The sequence below is a fragment of the Eurosta solidaginis genome, chromosome 5, assembly GCF_040869045.1.
Source record: "Eurosta solidaginis isolate ZX-2024a chromosome 5, ASM4086904v1, whole genome shotgun sequence".
Taxonomy (NCBI): Eukaryota; Metazoa; Arthropoda; class Insecta; order Diptera; family Tephritidae; genus Eurosta; species Eurosta solidaginis.
In genome coordinates this window covers 94,456,158-94,481,888 of record NC_090323.1, presented here as the reverse complement: position 1 = coordinate 94,481,888, position 25,731 = coordinate 94,456,158, and positions in this window count along the sequence as shown.

The window sequence follows — 25,731 nt, the reverse complement described above, 5'->3', positions numbered from 1 at the left end:
GGCTACACGAGAACGGAGCCGTCGAGTAACCAAAACAAATGCGTTAAACAAATTCGTACACGTTATTTATCAATTTAACTCTAGAATTAAAGGATATACAACGAGAAACAACGTTTGACAACCTTTAAACAGTTTTAATAACTATCTCAAAAATTGTCGCTCTGATGCAAACAACTGATGAGTTATCTACTTAAATTTGTTGAACAAAACGACTTACGTATTTTAAGCATGCTAACCTTTAGCCCGGTAAGCAAATTAAAAAAAAAAAAGCAATATGTAGGCTACACGAGAATGGAGCCGTCGAGTAACCAAAACAAATGCGTTAAACAAATTCGTACACGTTATTTATCAATTTAACTCTAGAATTAAAGGATATACAACGAGAAACAACGTTTGACAACCTTTAAACAGTTTTAATAACTATCTCAAAAATTGTCGCTCTGATGCAAACAACTGATGAGTTATCTACTTAAATTTGTTGAACAAAACGACTTACGTATTTTAAGCATGCTAACCTTTAGCCCGGTAAGCAAATTAAAAAAAAAACGCAATATGTAGGCTACACGAGAACTGAGCCGTCGAGTAACCAAAACAAATGCGTTAAACAAATTCGTACACGTTATTTATCAATTTAACTCTAGAATTAAAGGATATACAACGAGAAACAACGTTTGACAACCTTTAAACAGTTTTAATAACTATCTCAAAAATTGTCGCTCTGATGCAAACAACTGATGAGTTATCTACTTAAATTTGTTGAACAAAACGACTTACGTATTTTAAGCATGCTAACCTTTAGCCCGGTAAGCAAATTAGAAAAAAAACGCAATATGTAGGCTACACGAGAACGGAGACGTCGAGTAACCAAAACAAATGCGTTAAACAAATTCGTACACGTTATTTATCAATTTAACACTAGAATTAAAGGATATATAACGAGAAACATCGTTTGACAACCTTTAAACAGTTTTAATAACTGTCTCAAAAATTGTCGCTCTGATGCAAACAACTGATGAGTTATCTACTTAAATTTGTTGAACAAAACGACTTACGTATTTTAAGCATGCTAATCTTTAGCCCGGTAAGCAAATTAAAAAAAAACGCAATATGTAGGCTACACGAGAACGGAGACGTCGAGTAACCAAAACAAATGCGTTAAACAAATTCGTACACGTTATTTATCAATTTAACTCTAGAATTAAAGGATATACAACGAGAAACAACGTTTGACAACCTTTAAACAGTTTTAATAACTATCTCAAAAATTGTCGCTCTGATGCAAACAACTGATGAGTTATCTACTTAAATTTGTTGAACAAAACGACTTACGTATTTTAAGCATGCTAACCTTTAGCCCGGTAAGCAAATTAAAAAAAAAAAACGCAATATGTAGGCTACACGAGAACGGAGACGTCGAGTAACCAAAACAAATGCGTTAAACAAATTCGTACACGTTATTTATCAATTTAACTCTAGAATTAAAGGATATACAACGAGAAACAACGTTTGACAACCTTTAAACAGTTTTAATAACTATCTCAAAAATTGTCGCTCTGATGCAAACAACTGATGAGTTATCTACTTAAATTTGTTGAACAAAACGACTTACGTATTTTAAGCATGCTAACCTTTAGCCCGGTAAGCAAATTAAAAAAAAAAACGCAATATGTAGGCTACACGAGAACGGAGCCGTCGAGTAATCAAAACAAATGCGTTAAACAAATTCGTACACGTTATTTATCAATTTAACTCTAGAATTAAAGGATATACAACGAGAAACAACGTTTGACAACCTTTAAACAGTTTTAATGACTATCTCAAAAATTGTCGCTCTGATGCAAACAACTGATGAGTTATCTACTCTTTGTTGAACAAAACGACTTACGTATTTTAGGCATGCTAACCTTTAGCCCGGTAAGCAAATTAAAAAAAAAAAAACGCAATATGTAGGCTACACGAGAACGGAGACGTCGAGTAACCAAAACAAATGCGTTAAACAAATTCGTACACGTTATTTATCAATTTAACTCTAGAATTAAAGGATATACAACGAGAAACAACGTTTGACAACCTTTAAACAGTTTTAATAACTATCTCAAAAATTGTCGCTCTGATGCAAACAACTGATGAGTTATCTACTCAAATTTGTTGAACAAAACGACTTACGTATTTTAAGCATGCTAACCTTTAGCCCGGTAAGCAAATTAAAAAAAAAAACGCAATATGTAGGCTACACGAGAACTGAGCCGTCGAGTAACCAAACCAAATGCGTTAAACAAATTCGTACACGTTATTTATCAATTTAACTCTAGAATTAAAGGATATACAACGAGAAACAACGTTTGACAACCTTTAAACAGTTTTAATAACTATCTCAAAAATTGTCGCTCTGATGCAAACAACTGATGAGTTATCTACTTAAATTTGTTGAACAAAACGACTTACGTATTTTAAGCATGCTAACCTTTAGCCCGGTAAGCAAATTAAAAAAAAAACGCAATATGTAGGCTACACGAGAACGGAGACGTCGAGTAACCAAAACAAATGCGTTAAACAAATTCGTACACGTTATTTATCAATCTAACTCTAGAATTAAAGGATATACAACGAGAAACAACGTTTGACAACCTTTAAACAGTTTTAATAACTATCTTAAAAATTGTCGCTCTGATGCAAACAACTGAGGAGTTATCTACTTAAATTTGTTGAACAAAACGACTTACGTATTTTAAGCATGCTAACCTTTAGCCCGGTAAGCAAATTAAAAAAAAAACGCAATATGTAGGCTACACGAGAACGGAGCCGTTGAGTAACCAAAACAAATGCGTTAAACAAATTCGTACACGTTATTTATCAATTTAACTCTAGAATTAAAGGATATACAACGAGAAACAACGTTTGACAACCTTTAAACAGTTTTAATAACTATCTCAAAAATTGTCGCTCTGATGCAAACAACTGATGAGTTATCTACTTAAATTTGTTGAACAAAACGACTTACGTATTTTAAGCATGCTAACCTTTAGCCCGGTAAGCAAATTAAAAAAAAAACGCAATATGTAGGCTACACGAGAACTGAGCCGTCGAGTAACCAAAACAAATGCGTTAAACAAATTCGTACACGTTATTTATCAATTTAACTCTAGAATTAAAGGATATACAACGAGAAACAACGTTTGACAACCTTTAAACAGTTTTAATAACTATCTCAAAAATTGTCGCTCTGATGCAAACAACTGAGGAGTTATCTACTTAAATTTGTTGAACAAAACGACTTACGTATTTTAAGCATGCTAACCTTTAGCCCGGTAAGCAAATTAAAAAAAAAAACGCAATATGTAGGCTACACGAGAACGGAGCCGTCGAGTAACCAAAACAAATGCGTTAAACAAATTCGTACACGTTATTTATCAATTTAACTCTAGAATTAAAGGATATACAACGAGAAACAACGTTTGACAACCTTTAAACAGTTTTAATAACTATCTCAAAAATTGTCGCTCTGATGCAAACAACTGATGAGTTATCTACTTAAATTTGTTGAACAAAACGACTTACGTATTTTAAGCATGCTAACCTTTAGCCCGGTAAGCAAATTAAAAAAAAACGCAATATGTAGGCTACACGAGAATGGAGCCGTCGAGTAACCAAAACAAATGCGTTAAACAAATTCGTACACGTTATTTATCAATTTAACTCTAGAATTAAAGGATATACAACGAGAAACAACGTTTGACAACCTTTAAACAGTTTTAATAACTATCTCAAAAATTGTCGCTCTGATGCAAACAACTGATGAGTTATCTACTTAAATTTGTTGAACAAAACGACTTACGTATTTTAAGCATGCTAACCTTTAGCCCGGTAAGCAAATTAAAAAAAAAACGCAATATGTAGGCTACACGAGAACTGAGCCGTCGAGTAACCAAAACAAATGCGTTAAACAAATTCGTACACGTTATTTATCAATTTAACTCTAGAATTAAAGGATATACAACGAGAAACAACGTTTGACAACCTTTAAACAGTTTTAATAACTATCTCAAAAATTGTCGCTCTGATGCAAACAACTGATGAGTTATCTACTTAAATTTGTTGAACAAAACGACTTACGTATTTTAAGCATGCTAACCTTTAGCCCGGTAAGCAAATTAAAAAAAAAAAACGCAATATGTAGGCTACACGAGAACGGAGACGTCGAGTAACCAAAACAAATGCGTTAAACAAACTCGTACACGTTATTTATCAATTTAACTCTAGAATTAAAGGATATACAACGAGAAACAACGTTTGACAACCTTTAAACAGTTTTAATAACTATCTCAAAAATTGTCGCTCTGATGCAAACAACTGATGAGTTATCTACTTAAATTTGTTGAACAAAACGACTTACGTATTTTAAGCATGCTAACCTTTAGCCCGGTAAGCAAATTAAAAAAAAAAAAACGCAATATGTAGGCTACACGAGAACGGAGCCGTCGAGTAATCAAAACAAATGCGTTAAACAAATTCGTACACGTTATTTATCAATTTAACTCTAGAATTAAAGGATATACAAAGAGAAACAACGTTTGACAACCTTTAAACAGTTTTAATAACTATCTCAAAAATTGTCGCTCTGATGCAAACAACTGATGAGTTATCTACTCAAATTTGTTGAACAAAACGACTTACGTATTTTAAGCATGCTAACCTTTAGCCCGGTAAGCAAATTAAAAAAAAAAACGCAATATGTAGGCTACCCGAGAACGGAGACGTCGAGTAACCAAAACAAATGCGTTAAACAAATTCGTACACGTTATTTATCAATTTAACTCTAGAATTAAAGGATATACAACGAGAAACAACGTTTGACAACCTTTAAACAGTTTTAATAACTATCTCAAAAATTGTCGCTCTGATGCAAACAACTGATGAGTTATCTACTCAAATTTGTTGAGCAAAACGACTTACGTATTTTAAGCATGCTAACCTTTAGCCCGGTAAGCAAATTAAAAAAAAAACGCAATATGTAGGCTACACGAGAACTGAGCCGTCGAGTAACCAAAACAAATGCGTTAAACAAATTCGTACACGATATTTATCAATTTAACTCTAGAATTAAAGGATATACAACGAGAAACAACGTTTGACAACCTTTAAACAGTTTTAATAACTATCTCAAAAATTGTCGCTCTGATGCAAACAACTGATGAGTTATCTACTTAAATTTGTTGAACAAAACGACTTACGTATTTTAAGCATGCTAACCTTTAGCCCGGTAAGCAAATTAGAAAAAAAAACGCAATATGTAGGCTACACGAGAACGGAGACGTCGAGTAACCAAAACAAATGCGTTAAACAAATTCGTACACGTTATTTATCAATTTAACACTAGAATTAAAGGATATATAACGAGAAACATCGTTTGACAACCTTTAAACAGTTTTAATAACTCTCTCAAAAATTGTCGCTCTGATGCAAACAACTGATGAGTTATCTACTTAAATTTGTTGAACAAAACGACTTACGTATTTTAAGCATGCTAACCTTTAGCCCGGTAAGCAAATTAAAAAAAAACGCAATATGTAGGCTACACGAGAACGGAGACGTCGAGTAACCAAAACAAATGCGTTAAACAAATTCGTACACGTTATTTATCAATTTAACTCTAGAATTAAAGGATATACAACGAGAAACAACGTTTGACAACCTTTAAACAGTTTTAATAACTATCTCAAAAATTGTCGCTCTGATGCAAACAACTGATGAGTTATCTACTTAAATTTGTTGAACAAAACGACTTACGTATTTTAAGCATGCTAACCTTTAGCCCGGTAAGCAAATTAAAAAAAAAAACGCAATATGTAGGCTACACGAGAACGGAGACGTCGAGTAACCAAAACAAATGCGTTAAACAAATTCGTACACGTTATTTATCAATTTAACTCTAGAATTAAAGGATATACAACGAGAAACAACATTTGACAACCTTTAAACAGTTTTAATAACTATCTCAAAAATTGTCGCTCTGATGCAAACAACTGATGAGTTATCTACTTAAATTTGTTGAACAAAATGACTTACGTATTTTAAGCATGCTAACCTTTAGCCCGGTAAGCAAATTAAAAAAAAAAAAACGCAATATGTAGGCTACACGAGAACGGAGCCGTCGAGTAATCAAAACAAATGCGTTAAACAAATTCGTACACGTTATTTATCAATTTAACTCTAGAATTAAAGGATATACAACGAGAAACAACGTTTGACAACCTTTAAACAGTTTTAATAACTATCTCAAAAATTGTCGCTCTGATGCAAACAACTGATGAGTTATCTACTCAAATTTGTTGAACAAAACGACTTACGTATTTTAAGCATGCTAACCTTTAGCCCGGTAAGCAAATTAAAAAAAAAAACGCAATATGTAGGCTACACGAGAACGGAGACGTCGAGTAACCAAAACAAATGCGTTAAACAAATTCGTACACGTTATTTATCAATTTAACTCTAGAATTAAAGGATATACAACGAGAAACAACGTTTGACAACCTTTAAACAGTTTTAATAACTATCTCAAAAATTGTCGCTCTGATGCAAACAACTGATGAGTTATCTACTCAAATTTGTTGAACAAAACGACTTACGTATTTTAAGCATGCTAACCTTTAGCCCGGTAAGCAAATTAAAAAAAAAAACGCAATATGTAGGCTACACGAGAACTGAGCCGTCGAGTAACCAAAACAAATGCGTTAAACAAATTCGTACACGTTATTTATCAATTTAACTCTAGAATTATACAACGAGAAACAACGTTTGACAACCTTTAAACAGTTTTAATAACTATCTCAAAAATTGTCGCTCTGATGCAAACAACTGATGAGTTATCTACTTAAATTTGTTGAACAAAACGACTTACGTATTTTAAGCATGCTAACCTTTAGCCCGGTAAGCAAATTAAAAAAAAAACGCAATATGTAGGCTACACGAGAACGGAGACGTCGAGTAACCAAAACAAATGCGTTAAACAAATTCGTACACGTTATTTATCAATCTAACTCTAGAATTAAAGGATATACAACGAGAAACAACGTTTGACAACCTTTAAACAGTTTTAATAACTATCTCAAAAATTGTCGCTCTGATGCAAACAACTGAGGAGTTATCTACTTAAATTTGTTGAACAAAACGACTTACGTATTTTAAGCATGCTAACCTTTAGCCCGGTAAGCAAATTAAAAAAAAAACGCAATATGTAGGCTACACGAGAACGGAGACGTCGAGTAACCAAAACAAATGCGTTAAACGAAATCGTACACGTTATTTATCAATTTAACTCTAGAATTAAAGGATATACAACGAGAAACAACGTTTGACAACCTTTAAACAGTTTTAATAACTATCTCAAAAATTGTCGCTCTGATGCAAACAACTGATGAGTTATCTACTTAAATTTGTTGAACAAAACGACTTACGTATTTTAAGCATGCTAACCTTTAGCCCGGTAAGCAAATTAAAAAAAAAACGCAATATGTCGGCTACACGAGAACTGAGCCGTCGAGAAACCAAAACAAATGCGTTAAACAAATTCGTACACGTTATTTATCAATTTAACTCTAGAATTAAAGGATATACAACGAGAAACAACGTTTGACAACCTTTAAACAGTTTTAATAACTATCTCAAAAATTTTCGCTCTGATGCAAACAACTGATGAGTTATCTACTTAAATTTGTTGAACAAAACGACTTACGTATTTTAAGCATGCTAACCTTTAGCCCGGTAAGCAAATTAAAAAAAAAAACGCAATATGTAGGCTACACGAGAACGGAGCCGTCGAGTAATCAAAACAAATGCGTTAAACAAATTCGTACACGTTATTTATCAATTTAACTCTAGAATTAAAGGATATACAACGAGAAACAACGTTTGACAACCTTTAAACAGTTTTAATAACTATCTCAAAAATTGTCGCTCTGATGCAAACAACTGATGAGTTATCTACTCAAATTTGTTGAACAAAACGACTTACGTATTTTAAGCATGCTAACCTTTAGCCCGGTAAGCAAATTAAAAAAAAAACGCAATATGTAGGACACACGAGAACGGAGACGTCGAGTAACCAAAACAAATGCGTTAAACAAATTCGTACACGTTATTTATCAATTTAACTCTAGAATTAAAGGATATACAACGAGAAACAACGTTTGACAACCTTTAAACAGTTTTAATAACTATCTCAAAAATTGTCGCTCTGATGCAAACAACTGATGAGTTATCTACTCAAATTTGTTGAACAAAACGACTTACGTATTTTAAGCATGCTAACCTTTAGCCCGGTAAGCAAATTAAAAAAAAAAACCCAATATGTAGGCTACACGAGAACTGAGCCGTCGAGTAACCAAAACAAATGCGTTAAACAAATTCGTACACGTTATTTATCAATTTAACTCTAGAATTAAAGGATATACAACGAGAAACATCGTTTGACAACCTTTAAATAGTTTTAATAACTATCTCAAAAATTGTCGCTCTGATGCAAACAACTGATGAGTTATCTACTCAAATTTGTTGAACAAAACGACGTACGTATTTTAAGCATGCTAACCTTTAGCCCGGTAAGCAAATTCAAAAAAAAAACGCAATATGTAGGCTACACGAGAACGGAGACGTCGAGTAACCAAAACAAATGCGTTAAACAAATTCGTACACGTTATTTATCAATTTAACTCTAGAATTAAAGGATATACAACGAGAAACAACGTTTGACAACCTTTAAACAGTTTTAATAACTATCTCAAAAACTGTCTCTCTGATGCAAACAACTGATGAGTTATCTACTTAAATTTGTTGAACAAAACGACTTACGTATTTTAAGCATGCTAACCTTTAGCCCGGTAAGCAAATTAAAAAAAAAAACGCAATATGTAGGCTACACGAGAACGGAGACGTCGAGTAACCAAAACAAATGCGTTAAACAAATTCGTACACGTTATTTATCAATTTAACTCTAGAATTAAAGGATATACAACGAGAAACAACGTTTGACAACCTTTAAACAGTTTTAATAACTATCTCAAAAATTGTCGCTCTGATGCAAACAACTGATGAGTTATCTACTTAAATTTGTTGAACAAAACGACTTACGTATTTTAAGCATGCTAACCTTTAGCCCGGTAAGCAAATTAAAAAAAAAACGCAATATGTAGGCTACACGAGAACGGAGACGTCGAGTAACAAAAACAAATGCGTTAAACAAATTCGTACACGTTATTTATCAATTTAACTCTAGAATTAAAGGATATACAACGAGAAACAACGTTTGACAACCTTTAAACAGTTTTAATAACTATCTCAAAAATTGTCGCTCTGATGCAAACAACTGATGGGTTATATACTTAAATTTGTTGAACAAAACGACTTACGTATTTTAAGCATGCTAACCTTTAGCCCGGTAAACAAATTAAAAAAAAAAACGCAATATGTAGGCTACACGAGAACGGAGCCGTCGAGTAACCAAAACAAATGAGTTAAACAAATTCGTACACGTTATTTATCAATTTAACTCTAGAATTAAAGGATATACAACGAGAAACAACGTTTGACAACCTTTAAACAGTTTTAATAACTATCTCAAAAATTGTCGCTCTGATGCAAACAACTGAGGAGTTATCTACTTAAATTTGTTGAACAAAACGACTTACGTATTTTAAGCATGCTAACCTTTAGCCCGGTAAGCAAATTAAAAAAAAACGCAATATGTAGGCTACACGAGAACTGAGCCGTCGAGTAACCAAAATAAATGCGTTAAACAAATTCGTACACGTTATTTATCAATTTAACTCTAGAATTAAAGGATATACAACGAGAAACAACTTTGGACAACCTTTAAACAGTTTTAATAACTATCTCAAAAATTGTCGCTCTGATGCAAACAACTGCTGAGTTATCTACTCAAATTTGTTGAACAAAACGACTTAGGTATTTTAAGCATGCTAACCTTTAGCCCGGTAAGCAAATTAAAAAAAAAACGCAATATGTAGGCTACACGAGAACGGAGACGTCGAGTAACCAAAACAAATGTGTTAAACAAATTCGTACACGTTATTTATAAATTTAACTCTAGAATTAAAGGATATACAACGAGAAACAACGTTTGACAACCTTTAAACAGTTTTAATAACTATCTCAAAAATTGTCGCTCTGATGCAAACAACTGATGAGTTATCTACTTAAATTTGTTGAACAAAACGACTTACGTATTTTAAGCATGCTAACCTTTAGCCCGGTAAGCAAATTAAAAAAAAAAACGCAATATGTAGGCTACACGAGAACTGAGCCGTCGAGTAACCAAAACAATTGCGTTAAACAAATTCGTACACGTTATTTATCAATTTAACTCTAGAATTAAAGGATATACAACAAGAAACAACGTTTGACAACCTTTAAACAGTTTTAATAACTATCTCAAAAAATGTCGCTCTGATGCAAACAACTGATGAGTTATCTACTTAAATTTCTTGAACAAAACGACTTACGTATTTTAAGCATGCTAACCTTTAGCCCGGTAAGCAAATTAAAAAAAAACGCAATATGTAGGCTACACGAGAACGGAGACGTCGAGTAACCAAAACAAATGCGTTAAACAAATTCGTACACGTTATTTATCAATTTAACTCTAGAATTAAAGGATATATAACGAGAAACAACGTTTGACAACCTTTAAACAGTTTTAATAACTATCTCAAAAATTGTCGCTCTGATGCAAACAACTGATGAGTTATCTACTTAAATTTGTTGAACAAAACGACTTACGTATTTTAAGCATGCTAACCTTTAGCCCGGTAAGCAAATTAAAAAAAAAACGCAATATGTAGGCTACACGAGAACGGAGACGTCGAGTAACCAAAACAAATGCGTTAAACAAATTCGTACACGTTATTTATCAATTTAACTCTAGAATTAAAGGATATACAACGAGAAACAACGTTTGACAACCTTTAAACAGTTTTAATAACTATCTCAAAAATTGTCGCTCTGATGCAAACAACTGAGGAGTTATCTACTTAAATTTGTTGAACAAAACAACTTTCGTATTTTAAGCATGCTAACCTTTAGCCCGGTAAGCAAATTAAAAAAAAAACGCAATATGTAGGCTACACGAGAACGGAGCCATCGAGTAACCAAAACAAATGCGTTAAACAAATTCGTACACGTTATTTATCAATTTAACTCTAGAATTAAAGGAAATACAACGAGAAACAACGTTTGACAACCTTTAAACAGTTTTAATAACTATCTCAAAAATTGTCGCTCTGATGCAAACAACTGATGAGTTATATACTTCAAATTTGTTGAACAAAACGACTTACGTATTTTAAGCATGCTAACCTTTAGCCCGGTAAGCAAATTAAAAAAAAACGCAATATGTAGGCTACACGAGAACGGAGACGTCGAGTACCTAAATTTGTTGAACAAAACGACTTACGTATTTTAAGCATGCTAACCTTTAGCCCGGTAAGCAACTTAGAAAAAAAACGCAATATGTATGCTACACGAGAACGGAGCCGTCGAGTAACCAAAACAAATGCGTTAAACAAATTCGTACACGTTATTTTATCAATTTAACTCTAGAATTAAAGGATATACAACGAGAAACAACGTTTGACAACCTTTAAACAGTTTTTAATAACTATCTCAAAAATTGTCGCTCTGATGCAAACAACTGATGAGTTATCTACTTAAATTTGTTGAACAAAACAACTTACGTATTTTAAGCATGCTAACCGTTAGCCCGGTAAGCAAATTAAAAAAAAAAACGCAATATGTAGGCTACACGAGAACGGAGCCGTCGAGTAACCAAAACAAATGGGTTAAACAAATTCGTACACGTTATTTATCAATTTAACTCTAGAATTAAAGGATATACAACGAGAAACAACGTTTGACAACCTTTAAACAGTTTTAATAACTATCTCAAAAATTGTCGCTCTGATGCAAACAACTGATGAGTTATCTACTTAAATTTGTTGAACAAAACGACGTACGTATTTTAGCATGCTAACCTTTAGCCCGGTAAGCAAATTAAAAAAAAAAAACGCAATATGTAGGCTACACGAGAACGGAGACGTCGAGTAACCAAAACAAATGCGTTAAACAATTCGTACACGTTATTTATCAATTTAACTCTAGAATTAAAGGATATACAACGAGAAACAACGTTTGACAACCTTTAAACAGTTTTAATAACTATCTCAAAAACTGTCTCTCTGATGCAAAACTACTTGATGAGTTATCTACTTAATTTGTTGAACAAAACGACTTACGTATTTTAAGCATGCTAACCTTTAGCCCGGTAGCAAATTAAAAAAAAAAAAAACGCAATATGTAGGCTACACGAGAACGGAGACGTCGAGTAACCAAAACAAATGCGTTAAACAAATTCGTACACGTTATTTATCATTTAACTCTAGAATTAAAGGATATACAACGAGAAACAACGTTTGACAACCTTTAAACAGTTTTAATAACTATCTCAAAAATTGTCGCTCTGATGCAAACAACTGATGAGTTATCTACTTAAATTTGTTGAACAAAAACGACTTACGTATTTTAAGCATGCTAACCTTTAGCCCGGTAAGCAAATTAAAAAAAAAAACGCAATATGTAGGCTACACGAGAACGGAGACGTCGAGTAACCCAAAACAAATGCGTTAAACAAATTCGTACACGTTATTTATAATTTAACTCTAGAATTAAAGGATATACAACGAGAAACAACGTTTGACAACCTTTAAAACAGTTTTAATAACTATCTCAAAAATTGTCGCTCTGATGCAAACAACTGATGGGTTATATACTTAAATTTGTTGAACCAAAACGACTTACGTATTTTTAAGCATGCTAACCTTTAGCCCGGTAAGCAAATTAAAAAAAAACGCAATATGTAGGCTACACGAGAACGGAGCCGTCCGAGTAACCAAAAACAAATGAGTTAAACAAATTCGTACACGTTATTTATTCAATTTAACTCTAGAATTAAAGGATATACAACGAGAAACAACGTTGACAAACTTTAAAACAGTTTTAATAACTATCTCAAAAATTGTCGCTCTGATGCAAACAAACTGAGGAGTTATCTACTTAAATTTGTTGAACAAAACGACTTACGTATTTTAAGCATGCTAACCTTTAGCCCGGTAAAGCAAATTTAAAAAAATAGGCTACACGAGAACTGAGCCGTCGAGTAACCAAAATAAATGCGTTAAACAAATTCGTACACGTTATTTATCAATTTAACTCTAGAATTAAAGGATATACAACGAGAAACAACGTTTGATAACCTTTGAACAGTTTTAATAACTATCTCAAAAATTGTCGCTCTGATGCAAACAACTGCTGAGTTATCTACTCAAATTTGTTGAACAAAACGACTTAGGTATTTTAAGCATGCTAACCTTTAGCCCGGTAAGCAAATTAAAAAAAAAACGCAATATGTAGGCTACACGAGAACGGAGACGTCGAGTAACCAAAACAAATGCGTTAAACAAATTCGTACACGTTATTTATAAATTTAACTCTAGAATTAAAGCATATACAACGAGAAACAACGTTTGACAACCTTTAAACAGTTTTAATAACTATCTCAAAAATTGTCGCTCTGATGCAAACAACTGATGAGTTATCTACTTAAATTTGTTGAACAAAACGACTTACGTATTTTAAGCATGCTAACCTTTAGCCCGGTAAGCAAATTAAAAAAAAAAAACGCAATATGTAGGCTACACGAGAACTGAGCCGTCGAGTAACCAAAACAATTGCGTTAAACAAATTCGTACACGTTATTTATCAATTTAACTCTAGAATTAAAGGATATACAACAAGAAACAACGTTTGACAACCTTTAAACAGTTTTAATAACTATCTCAAAAAATGTCGCTCTGATGCAAACAACTGATGAGTTATCTACTTAAATTTGTTGAACAAAACGACTTACGTATTTTAAGCATGCTAACCTTTAGCCCGGTAAGCAAATTAAAAAAAAAACGCAATATGTAGGCTACACGAGAACGGAGACGTCGAGTAACCAAAACAAATGCGTTAAACAAATTCGTACACGTTATTTATCAATTTAACTCTAGAATTAAAGGATATATAACGAGAAACAACGTTTGACAACCTTTAAACAGTTTTAATAACTATCTCAAAAATTGTCGCTCTGATGCAAACAACTGATGAGTTATCTACTTAAATTTGTTGAACAAAACGACTTACGTATTTTAAGCATGCTAACCTTTAGCCCGGTAAGCAAATTAAAAAAAAAAACGCAATATGTAGGCTACACGAGAACGGAGACGTCGAGTAACCAAAACAAATGCGTTAAACAAATTCGTACACGTTATTTATCAATTTAACTCTAGAATTAAAGGATATACAACGAGAAACAACGTTTGACAACCTTTAAACAGTTTTAATAACTATCTCAAAAATTGTCGCTCTGATGCAAACAACTGAGGAGTTATCTACTTAAATTTGTTGAACAAAACAACTTTCGTATTTTAAGCATGCTAACCTTTAGCCCGGTAAGCAAATTAAAAAAAAAACGCAATATGTAGGCTACACGAGAACAGAGCCATCGAGTAACCAAAACAAATGCGTTAAACAAATTCGTACACGTTATTTATCAATTTAACTCTAGAATTAAAGGAAATACAACGAGAAACAACGTTTGACAACCTTTAAACAGTTTTAATAACTATCTCAAAAATTGTCGCTCTGATGCAAACAACTGATGAGTTATATACTCAAATTTGTTGAACAAAACGACTTACGTATTTTAAGCATGCTAACCTTTAGCCCGGTAAGCAAATTAAAAAAAAAACGCAATATGTAGTCTACACGAGAACGGAGACGTCGAGTACCTAAATTTGTTGAACAAAACGACTTACGTATTTTAAGCATGCTAACCTTTAGCCCGGTAAGCAACTTAGAAAAAAAACGCAATATGTATGCTACACGAGAACGGAGCCGTCGAGTAACCAAAACAAATGCGTTAAACAAATTCCTACACGTTATTTATCAATTTAACTCTAGAATTAAAGGATATACAACGAGAAACTACGTTTGACAACCTTTAAACAGTTTTAATAACTATCTCAAAAATTGACGCTCTGATGCAAACAACTGATGAGTTATCTACTTAAATTTGTTGAACAAAACAACTTACGTATTTTAAGCATGCTAACCTTTAGCCCGGTAAGCAAATTAAAAAAAAAACGCAATATGTAGGCTACACGAGAACGGAGCCGTCGAGTAACCAAAACAAATGCGTTAAACAAATTCGTACACGTTATTTATCAATTTAACTCTAGAATTAAAGGATATACAACGAGAAACAACGTTTGACAACCTTTAAACAGTTTTAATAACTATCTCAAAAATTGTCGCTCTGATGCAAACAACTGAGGTGTTATCTACTTAAATTTGTTGAACAAAACGACTTACGTATTTTAAGCATGCTAACCTTTAGCCCGGTAAGCAAATTAGAAAAAAAACGCAATATGTAGGCTACACGAGAACGGAGACGTCGAGTAACCAAAACAAATGCGTTAAACAAATTCGTACACGTTATTTATCAATTTAACTCTAGAATTAAAGGATATACAACGAGAAACAACGTTTGACAACCTTTAAACAGTTTTAATAACTATCTCAAAAATTGTCGCTCTGATGCAAACAACTGAGGAGTTATCTACTTAAATTTGTTGAACAAAACGACTTACGTATTTTAAGCATGCTAACCTTTAGCCCGGTAAGCAAATTAAAAAAAAAAACGCAATATGTAGGCTACACGAGAACGGAGACGTCGAGTAACCAAAACAAATGCGTTAAACAAATTCGTACACGTTATTTATCAATTTAACTCTAGAATTAAAGGATATACAACGAGAAACAACGTTTGACAACCTTTAAACAGTTTTAATAACTATCTCAAAAATTGTCGCTCTGATGCAAACAACTGAGGAGTTATCTACTTAAATTTGTTGAACAAAACAACTTACGTATTTTAAGCATGTTAACCTTTAGCCCGGCAAGCAAATTAAAAAAAAAAACGCAATATGTGGGCTACACGAGAACGGAGCCGTCGAGTAACCAAAACAAATTCGTACGCGTTATTTATCAATTTAACTCTAGAATTAAAGGATATACAACGAGAAACAACGTTTGACAACCTTTAAACAGTTTTAATAACTATCTCAAAAATTGTCGCTCTGATGCAAACAACTGATGAGTTATCTACTCAAATTTGTTGAACAAAACGACATACGTATTTTAAGCATGCTAACCTTTAGCCCGGTAAGCAAATAAAAAAAAAACGCAATATGTAGGCTACACGAGAACGGAGCCGTCGAGTAACCAAAACAAATGCGTTAAACAAATTCGTACACGTTATTTATCAATTTAACTCTAGAATTAAGGGATATACAACGAGAAACAACGTTTGACAACCTTTAAACAGTTTTAATAACTATCTCAAAAATTGTCGCTCTGATGCAAACAACTGATGAGTTATCTACTTAAATTTGTTGAACAAAACGACTTACGTATTTTAAGCATGCTAACCTTTAGCCCGGTAAGCAAATTAAAAAAAAAACGCAATATGTAGGCTACACGAGAACGGAGACGTCGAGTAACCAAAACAAATGCGTTAAACAAATTCGTACACGTTATTTATCAATTTAACTCTAGAATTAAAGGATATACAACGAGAAACAACGTTTGACAACCTTTAAACAGTTTTAATAACTATCTCAAAAATTGTCGCTCTGATGCAAACAACTGATGAGTTATCTACTTAAATTTGTTGAACAAAACGACTTACGTATTTTAAGCATGCTAACCTTTAGCCCGGTAAGCAAATTAAAAAAAAAACGCAATATGTAGGCTACACGAGAACGCAGACGTCGAGTAACCAAAACAAATGCGTTAAACAAATTCGTACACGTTATTTATCAATTTAACTATAGAGTTAAAGGATATACAACGAGAAACAACGTTTGACAACCTTTAAACAGTTTTAATAACTATCTCAAAAATTGTCGCTCTGATGCAAACAACTGTTGAGTTATCTACTTAAATTTGTTGAACAAAACGACTTACGTATTTTAAGCATGCTAACCTTTAGCCCGGTAAGCAAATTAAAAAAAAACGCAATATGTAGGCTACACGAGAACGGAGACGTCGAGTAACCAAAACAAATGCGTTAAACAAATTCGTACACGTTATTTATCAATTTAACTCTAGAATTAAAGGATATATAACGAGAAACAACGTTTGACAACCTTTAAACAGTTTTAATAACTATCTCAAAAATTGTCGCTCTGATGCAAACAACTGATGAGTTATCTACTTAAATTTGTTGAACAAAACGACTTACGTATTTTAAGCATGCTAACCTTTAGCCCGGTAAGCAAATTAAAAAAAAAACGCAATATGTAGGCTACACGAGAACGGAGACGTCGAGTAACCAAAACAAATGCGTTAAACAAATTCGTACACGTTATTTATCAATTTAACTCTAGAATTAAAGGATATACAACGAGAAACAACGTTTGACAACCTTTAAACAGTTTTAATAACTATCTCAAAAATTGTCGCTCTGATGCAAACAACTGAGGAGTTATCTACTTAAATTTGTTGAACAAAACAACTTACGTATTTTAAGCATGCTAACCTTTAGCCCGGTAAGCAAATTAAAAAAAAAACGCAATATGTAGGCTACACGAGAACGGAGCCATCGAGTAACCAAAACAAATGCGTTAAACAAATTCGTACACGTTATTTATCAATTTAACTCTAGAATTAAAGGAAATACAACGAGAAACAACGTTTGACAACCTTTAAACAGTTTTAATAACTATCTCAAAAATTGTCGCTCTGATGCAAACAACTGATGAGTTATATACTCAAATTTGTTGAACAAAACGACTTACGTATTTTAAGCATGCTAACCTTTAGCCCGGTAAGCAAATTAAAAAAAAACGCAATATGTAGGCTACACGAGAACGGAGACGTCGAGTACCTAAATTTGTTGAACAAAACGACTTACGTATTTTAAGCATGCTAACCTTTAGCCCGGTAAGCAACTTAGAAAAAAAACGCAATATGTAGGCTACACGAGAACGGAGCCGTCGAGTAACCAAAACAAATGCGTTAAACAAATTCGTACACGTTATTTATCAATTTAACTCTATAATTAAAGGATATACAACGAGAAACAACGTTTGACAACCTTTAAACAGTTTTAATAACTATCTCAAAAATTGTCGCTCTGATGCAAACAACTGATGAGTTATCTACTTAAATTTGTTGAACAAAACAACTTACGTATTTTAAGCATGCTAACCTTTAGCCCGGTAAGCAAATTAAAAAAAAAACGCAATATGTAGGCTACACGAGAACGGAGCCGTCGAGTAACCAAAACAAATGCGTTAAACAAATTCGTACACGTTATTTATCAATTTAACTCTAGAATTAAAGGATATACAACGAGAAACAACGTTTGACAACCTTTAAACAGTTTTAATAACTATCTCAAAAATTGTCGCTCTGATGCAAACAACTGAGGTGTTATCTACTTAAATTTGTTGAACAAAACGACTTACGTATTTTAAGCATGCTAACCTTTAGCCCGGTAAGCAAATTAAAAAACAAGTAAGGAAGGCTAAGTTCGGGTGTAACCGAACATTACATACTCAGTTGAGAGCTATGGAGACAAAATAAGGAAAATCACCATGTAGGAAAATGAACCTAGGGTAACCTTGGAATGTGGTTGTATGACATGTGTATCAAATGGAAGGTATTAAAGAGTATTTTAAGAGAGAGTAGGCCATAGTTCTATGGATGGACGCCATTTAGGAATATCGCCATAAAGGTGGACCAGGGCTGACTCTAGAATTTGTTTGTACGATATGGGTATCAAATGAAAGGTGTTACTGAGCATTTTAAGAGGGAGTGGGCCTTAGGTCTATCGGTGGACGCCCTTTCGAGATATCGCCATTAAGGTGGACCAGGGGTGACTCTAGAATGTGTTTGTAGGATATGGGTATCAAATGAAAGGTGGTAATGAGTATTTTAAAACGGAATGGGCTTTAGTTCTATAGGTGAACGCCTTTTCGAGAAATCGCCATAAAGGTGGACCAGGGGTGACTCTAGAATATGTTTGTACGATATGGGTATCAAAGGAAAGCTGTTAATGAGTATTTTGAAAAGGAGTGATCCTTAGTCCATAGGTGGCCGCCGTTTCGAGATATCGCCATAAAGGTGGACCAGGGGTGTCTCTAGAATGTGTTTGTACGATATGGGAATCAAATGAAAGGTGTTACTGAGCATTTTAAGAGGGAGTGGGCATTAGGTCTATAGGTGGACGCCTTTTCGAGATATTCCCATTAGGGTGGGCCAGGGGTGACTCTAGAATGTTTGTACGATATGGGTATAAAACGAAAAGTGTTACTGAGCATTTTAAGAGGGAGTGGGCAATAGGTCTATAGGTGGACGCCTTTTCGAAATGTCGCCATTAGGGTGGGCCAGGGGTGACTCTAGAATGTGTTTGTATGATATGGGTATCAAATGAAAGATGGTAATGAGTATCTTAAAAGGGAGTAATCCTTAGTTCTATCGGTGGACGCCTTTTCGATATATCGCCATAAAGGTGGACCAAGGGTGACTCTAGAATGTTTGTACGATATGGGTATCAAACGAAAGGTGTTACTGAGCATTTTAAGAGGGAGTGGGCATTAGGTCTATAAGTGGACGCCTTTTCAAGATATCGTCATTAGGGTGGGCCAGGGGTGACTCTAGAATGTGTTTGTATGATATGGGTATCAAATGAAAGATGGTAATGAGTATCTTAAAAGGGAGTAATCCTTAGTTCTATAGGTGGACGCCTTTTCGATATATCGCCATAAAGGTGGACCAAGGGTGACTCTAGAATGTTTGTACGATATGGGTATCAAACGAAAGGTGTTACTGAGCATTTTAAGAGGGAGTGGGCATTAGGTCTATAGGTGGACGCCTTTTCGAGATATCGCCATTAGGGTGGGCCAGGGGTGACTCTAGAATGTGTTTGTACGATATGGGTATCAAATGAAGGGTGGTAATGAGTATTTTAAAAGGGAGTAATCCTTAGTTCTATATGTGGACGCCTTTTCGAGATATCGCCATAAAGGTGGACCAAGGGTGACTCTAGAATGTTTGTACGATATGGGTATCAAACGAAAGGTGTTACTGAGCATTTTAAGAGGGAGTGGGCATTAGGTCTATAGGTGGACGCCTTTTCGAGATATCGCCATAAAGGTGGACCAAGGGTGACTCTAGAATGTTTGTACGATATGGGTATCAAACGAAAGGTGTGACTGAGCATTTTAAGAGGGAGTGGGCATTAGGTCTATAGGTGGACGCCTTTTCGAGATATCGCCATTAGGGTGGGCCAGGGGGACTCTAGAATGTTTGTACGATATGGGTATCAAACGAAATGTGTTACTGAGCATTTTAAGAGGGAGTGGGCATTAGGTCTATAGGTGGCCTTTTCGAGACATCGCCAATAGGGTGGGCCAGGGGTGACTCTAGAATGTTTGTACGATATGGGTATCATACGAAAGGTGTTACTGAGCATTTTAAGAGGGAGTGGACATTAGGTCTATAGGTGGACGCCTTTTCGAGATATCGCCATTAGGGTGGGCCAGAGGTGACTCTAGAATGTTTGTACGATATGGGTATCAAACGAAAGGTGTTACTGAGCATTTTAAGAGGGAGTGGGCATTAGGTCTATAGGTGGCCTTTTCGAGACATCGCCAATAGGGTGGGCCAGGGGTGACTCTAGAATGTTTGTACGATATGGGTATCATACGAAAGGGTTTACTGAGCATTTTAAGAGGGAGTGGACATTAGGTCTATAGGTGGACGCCTTTTCGAGATATCGCCATTAGGGTGGGCCAGGGGTGACTCTAGAATGTGTTTGTACGATATGGATATCAAATTAAAGGTATTAATGAGGGTTTTAAATGAGGGTTTTAAAAGCGAGTGGCCCTTAGATGTATATGTGAAGGTGTTCTCGCGATATCGACCAAAATGTGGACCAGGTGATCCAGAAAATCATCTGTCGGGTACTGCTAATTTATTTATATATGCAATACCACTAACAGTATTCCTGCCAAGATTCCAAGGGCTGTTGATTTTGCCTTGTAGAACTTTTTCATTTTCTTCTACTTAATATGGTAGGTGTCACACCCATTTTACAAAATTTTTTCCAAAGTTATATTTTGCGTCAATAAACCAATCCAGTTACCATGTTTCATCCCTTTTTTCGTATTTGGTATAGAATTATGGCATTTTTTTCATTTTTCGTAATTTTCGATATCGATAAAGTGGGCGTGGTTATGGTCGGATTTCGGCTATTTTTTATACCGAGATAAAGTGAGTTCAGATAAGTAGGTGGGCTAAGTTTAGTAAAGATATATCGGTTTTTGCTCAAGTTATTGTGTTAACAGCCGAGCGGAAGGACAGACGGTGGACTGTGTATAAAAACTGGGCGTGGCTTCCACCGATTTCGGCCATTTTCACAGAGAACAGTTACCGTCATAGAATCTATGTACCTACCAAATTTGAGAAGGATTGGTAAATTTTTGTTCGACTTATGGCATTAAAAGTATTCTAGACAAACTAAATGAAAATGGGCGGAGCCACGCCCATTTTGAAATTTTCTTTTATTTTTGTATTTTGTTGCATCATATCATTACAGGAGTTGAATTTTGACTTAATTTACTTATATACAGTAAAGATATTAAATTTTTTGTTAAAATTTGAATTAAAAAAATTTTTTTTTAAAAAGTGGGCGTGTTCTTCATCCAATTTTGCTAATTTTTATTTAGCACATATATAGTAATAGTAGCAGCGTTCCTGCCAAATTTCATCATGATATCTTCAACGACTGCCAAATTACAGCTTGCAAAACTTTTAAATTACCTTCTTGTAAAAGTGGGCGGTGCCACGCCCATTGTCCAAAATCTTACTAATTTTCTATTCTGCGTCATAACGTCAACCCAACTGCCAAGTTTCATCGCTTTAATTGCCTTTGGCAATGAATTATCGCATTTTTTCGGTTTTTTCGAAATTTTCGATATCGAAAAAGTGGGCGTGGTTATAGTCCGATATCGTTCATTTTAAATAGCGATCTGAGATGAGTGCCCAGGAATCTACGTACCAAATTTCATCAAGATAGCTCAAAATTTACTCAAGTTATCGTGTTAACGGACGGACGGACGGACGGACGGACGGACATGGCTCAATCAAATTTTTTTTCGATCCTGATTATTTTGATATATGGAAGTCTATATCTATCTCGATTCCTTTATATATGTACAACCAACCGTTATCCAATCAAACTTAATATACTCTGTGAGCTCTGCTCAACTGAGTATAAAAAAAACGCAATATGTAGGCTACACGAGAACGGAGACGTCGAGTAACCAAAACAAATGCGTTAAACAAATTCGTACACGTTATTTATCAATTTAACTCTAGAATTAAAGGATATACAACGAGAAACAACGTTTTACAACCTTTAAACAGTTTTAATAACTATCTCAAAAATTGTCGCTCTGATGCAAACAACTGATGAGTTATCTACTTAAATTTGTTGAACAAAACGACTTACGTATTTTAAGCATGCTAACCTTTAGCCCGGTAAGCAAATTAAAAAAAAACGCAATATGTAGGCTACACGAGAACGGAGACGTCGAGTAACCAAAACAAATGCGTTAAACAAATTCGTACACGTTATTTATCAATTTAACTCTAGAATTAAAGGATATACAACGAGAAACAACGTTTGACAACCTTTAAACAGTTTTAATAACTATCTCAAAAATTGTCGCTCTGATGCAAACAACTGAGGAGTTATCTACTTAAATTTGTTGAACAAAACAACTTACGTATTTTAAGCATGTTAACCTTTAGCCCGGCAAGCAAATTAAAAAAAAAAACGCAATATGTGGGCTACACGAGAACGGAGCCGTCGAGTGACCAAAACAAATTCGTACGCGTTATTTATCAATTTAACTCTAGAATTAAAGGATATACAACGAGAAACAACGTTTGACAACCTTTAAACAGTTTTAATAACTATCTCAAAAATTGTCGCTCTGATGCAAACAACTGATGAGTTATCTACTTAAATTTGTTGAACAAAACGACTTACGTATTTTAAGCATGCTAACCTTTAGCCCGGTAAGCAAATTAAAAAAAAAAACGCAATATGTAGGCTACACGAGAACGGAGCCGTCGAGTAACCAAAACAAATGCGTTAAACAAATTCGTACACGTTATTTATCAATTTAACTCTAGAATTAAAGGATATACAACGAGAAACAACGTTTTACAACCTTTAAACAGTTTTAATAACTATCTCAAAAATTGTCGCTCTGATGCAAACAACTGATGAGTTATCTACTTAAATTTGTTGAACAAAACGACTTACGTATTTTAAGCATGCTAACCTTTAGCCCGGTAAGCAAATTAAAAAAAAACGCAATATGTAGGCTACACGAGAACGGAGCCGTCGAGTAACCAAAACAAATGCGTTAAACAAATTCGTACACGTTATTTATCAATTTAACTCTAGAATTAAAGGATATACAACGAGAAACAACGTTTGACCACCTTTAAACAGTTTTAATAACTATCTCAAAAATTGTCGCTCTGATGCAAACAACTGATGAGTTATCAACTTAAATTTGTTGAACAAAACGACTTACGTATTTTAAGCATGCTAACCTTTAGCCCGGTAAGCAAATTAAAAAAAAAAACGCAATATGTAGGCTACACGAGAACGGAGACGTCGAGTAACCAAAACAAATGCGTTAAACAAATTCGTACACGTTATTTATCAATTTAACTCTAGAATTAAAGGATATACAACGAGAAACAACGTTTGACAACCTTTAAACAGTTTTAATAACTATCTCAAAAATTGTCGCTCTGATGCAAACAACTGATGAGTTATCTACTTAAATTTGTTGAACAAAACGACTTACGTATTTTAAGCATGCTAACCTTTAGCCCGGTAAGCAAATTAAAAAAAAAACGCAATATGTAGGCTACACGAGAACGCAGACGTCGAGTAACCAAAACAAATGCGTTAAACAAATTCGTACACGTTATTTATCAATTTAACTCTAGAATTAAAGGATATACAACGAGAAACAACGTTTGACAACCTTTAAACAGTTTTAATAACCATCTCAAAAATTGTCGCTCTGATGCAAACAACTGATGAGTTATCTACTTAGATTTGTTGAACAAAATGACTTACGTATTTTAAGCATGCTAACCTTTAGCCCGGTAAGCAAATTAAAAAAAAAACGCAATATGTAGGCTACACGAGAACGGAGACGTCGAGTAACCAAAACAAATGCGTTAAACAAATTCGTACATGTTATTTAGAAATTTAACTCTAGAATTAAAGGATATACAACGAGAAACAACGTTTGACAACCTTTAAACAGTTTTAATAACTATCTCAAAAATTGTCGCTCTGATGCAAACAACTGAGGAGTTATCTACTTAAATTTGTTGAACAAAACGACTTACGTATTTTAAGCATGCTAACCTTTAGCCCGGTAAGCAAATTAAAAAAAAAACGCAATATGTAGGCTACACGAGAACGGAGACGTCGAGTAACCAAAACAAATGCGTTAAACAATTCGTACACGTTATTTATCAATTTAACTCTAGAATTAAAGGATATACAACGAGAAACAACGTTTGACAACCTTTAAACAATTTTAATAACTATCTCAAAAATTGTCGCTCTGATGCAAGCAACTGATGAGTTATCTACTTAAATTTGTTGAACAAAACGACTTACGTATTTTAAGCATGCTAACCTTTAGCCCGGTAAGCAAATTAAAAAAAAAACGCAATATGTAGGCTACACGAGAACGGAGACGTCGAGTAACCAAAACAAATGCGTTAAACAAATTCGTACACGTTATTTATCAATTTATCTCTAGAATTAAAGGATATACAACGAGAAACAACGTTTGACAACCTTTAAACAGTTTTAATAACTATCTCAAAAATTGTCGCTCTGATGCAAACAACTGATGAGTTATCTACTCAAATTTGTTGAACAAAACGACTTACGTATTTTAAGCATGCTAACCTTTAGCCCGGTAAGAAAATTAAAAAAAAAACGCAATATATAGGCTACACGAGAACTGAGCCGTCGAGTAACCAAAACAAATGCGTTAAACAAATTCGTACACGTTATTTATCAATTTAACTCTAGAATTAAAGGATATACAACGAGAAACAACGTTTGACAACCTTTAAACAGTTTTAATAACTATCTCAAAAATTGTCGCTCTGATGCAAACAACTGATGAGTAACCTACTTAAATTTGTTGAACAAAACGACTTACGTATTTTGAGCATGCTCACCTTTAGCCCGGTAAGCAAATTAAAAAAAAAACGCAATATGTAGGCTACACGAGAACGGAGACGTCGAGTAACCAAAACAAATGCGTTAAACAAATTCGTACACGTTATTTATCAATTTAACTCTAGAATTAAAGGATATACAACGAGAAACAACGTTTGACAACCTTTAAACAGTTTTAATAACTATCTCAAAAATTGTCGCTCTGATGCAAACAACTGAGGAGTTATCTACTTAAATTTGTTGAACAAAAC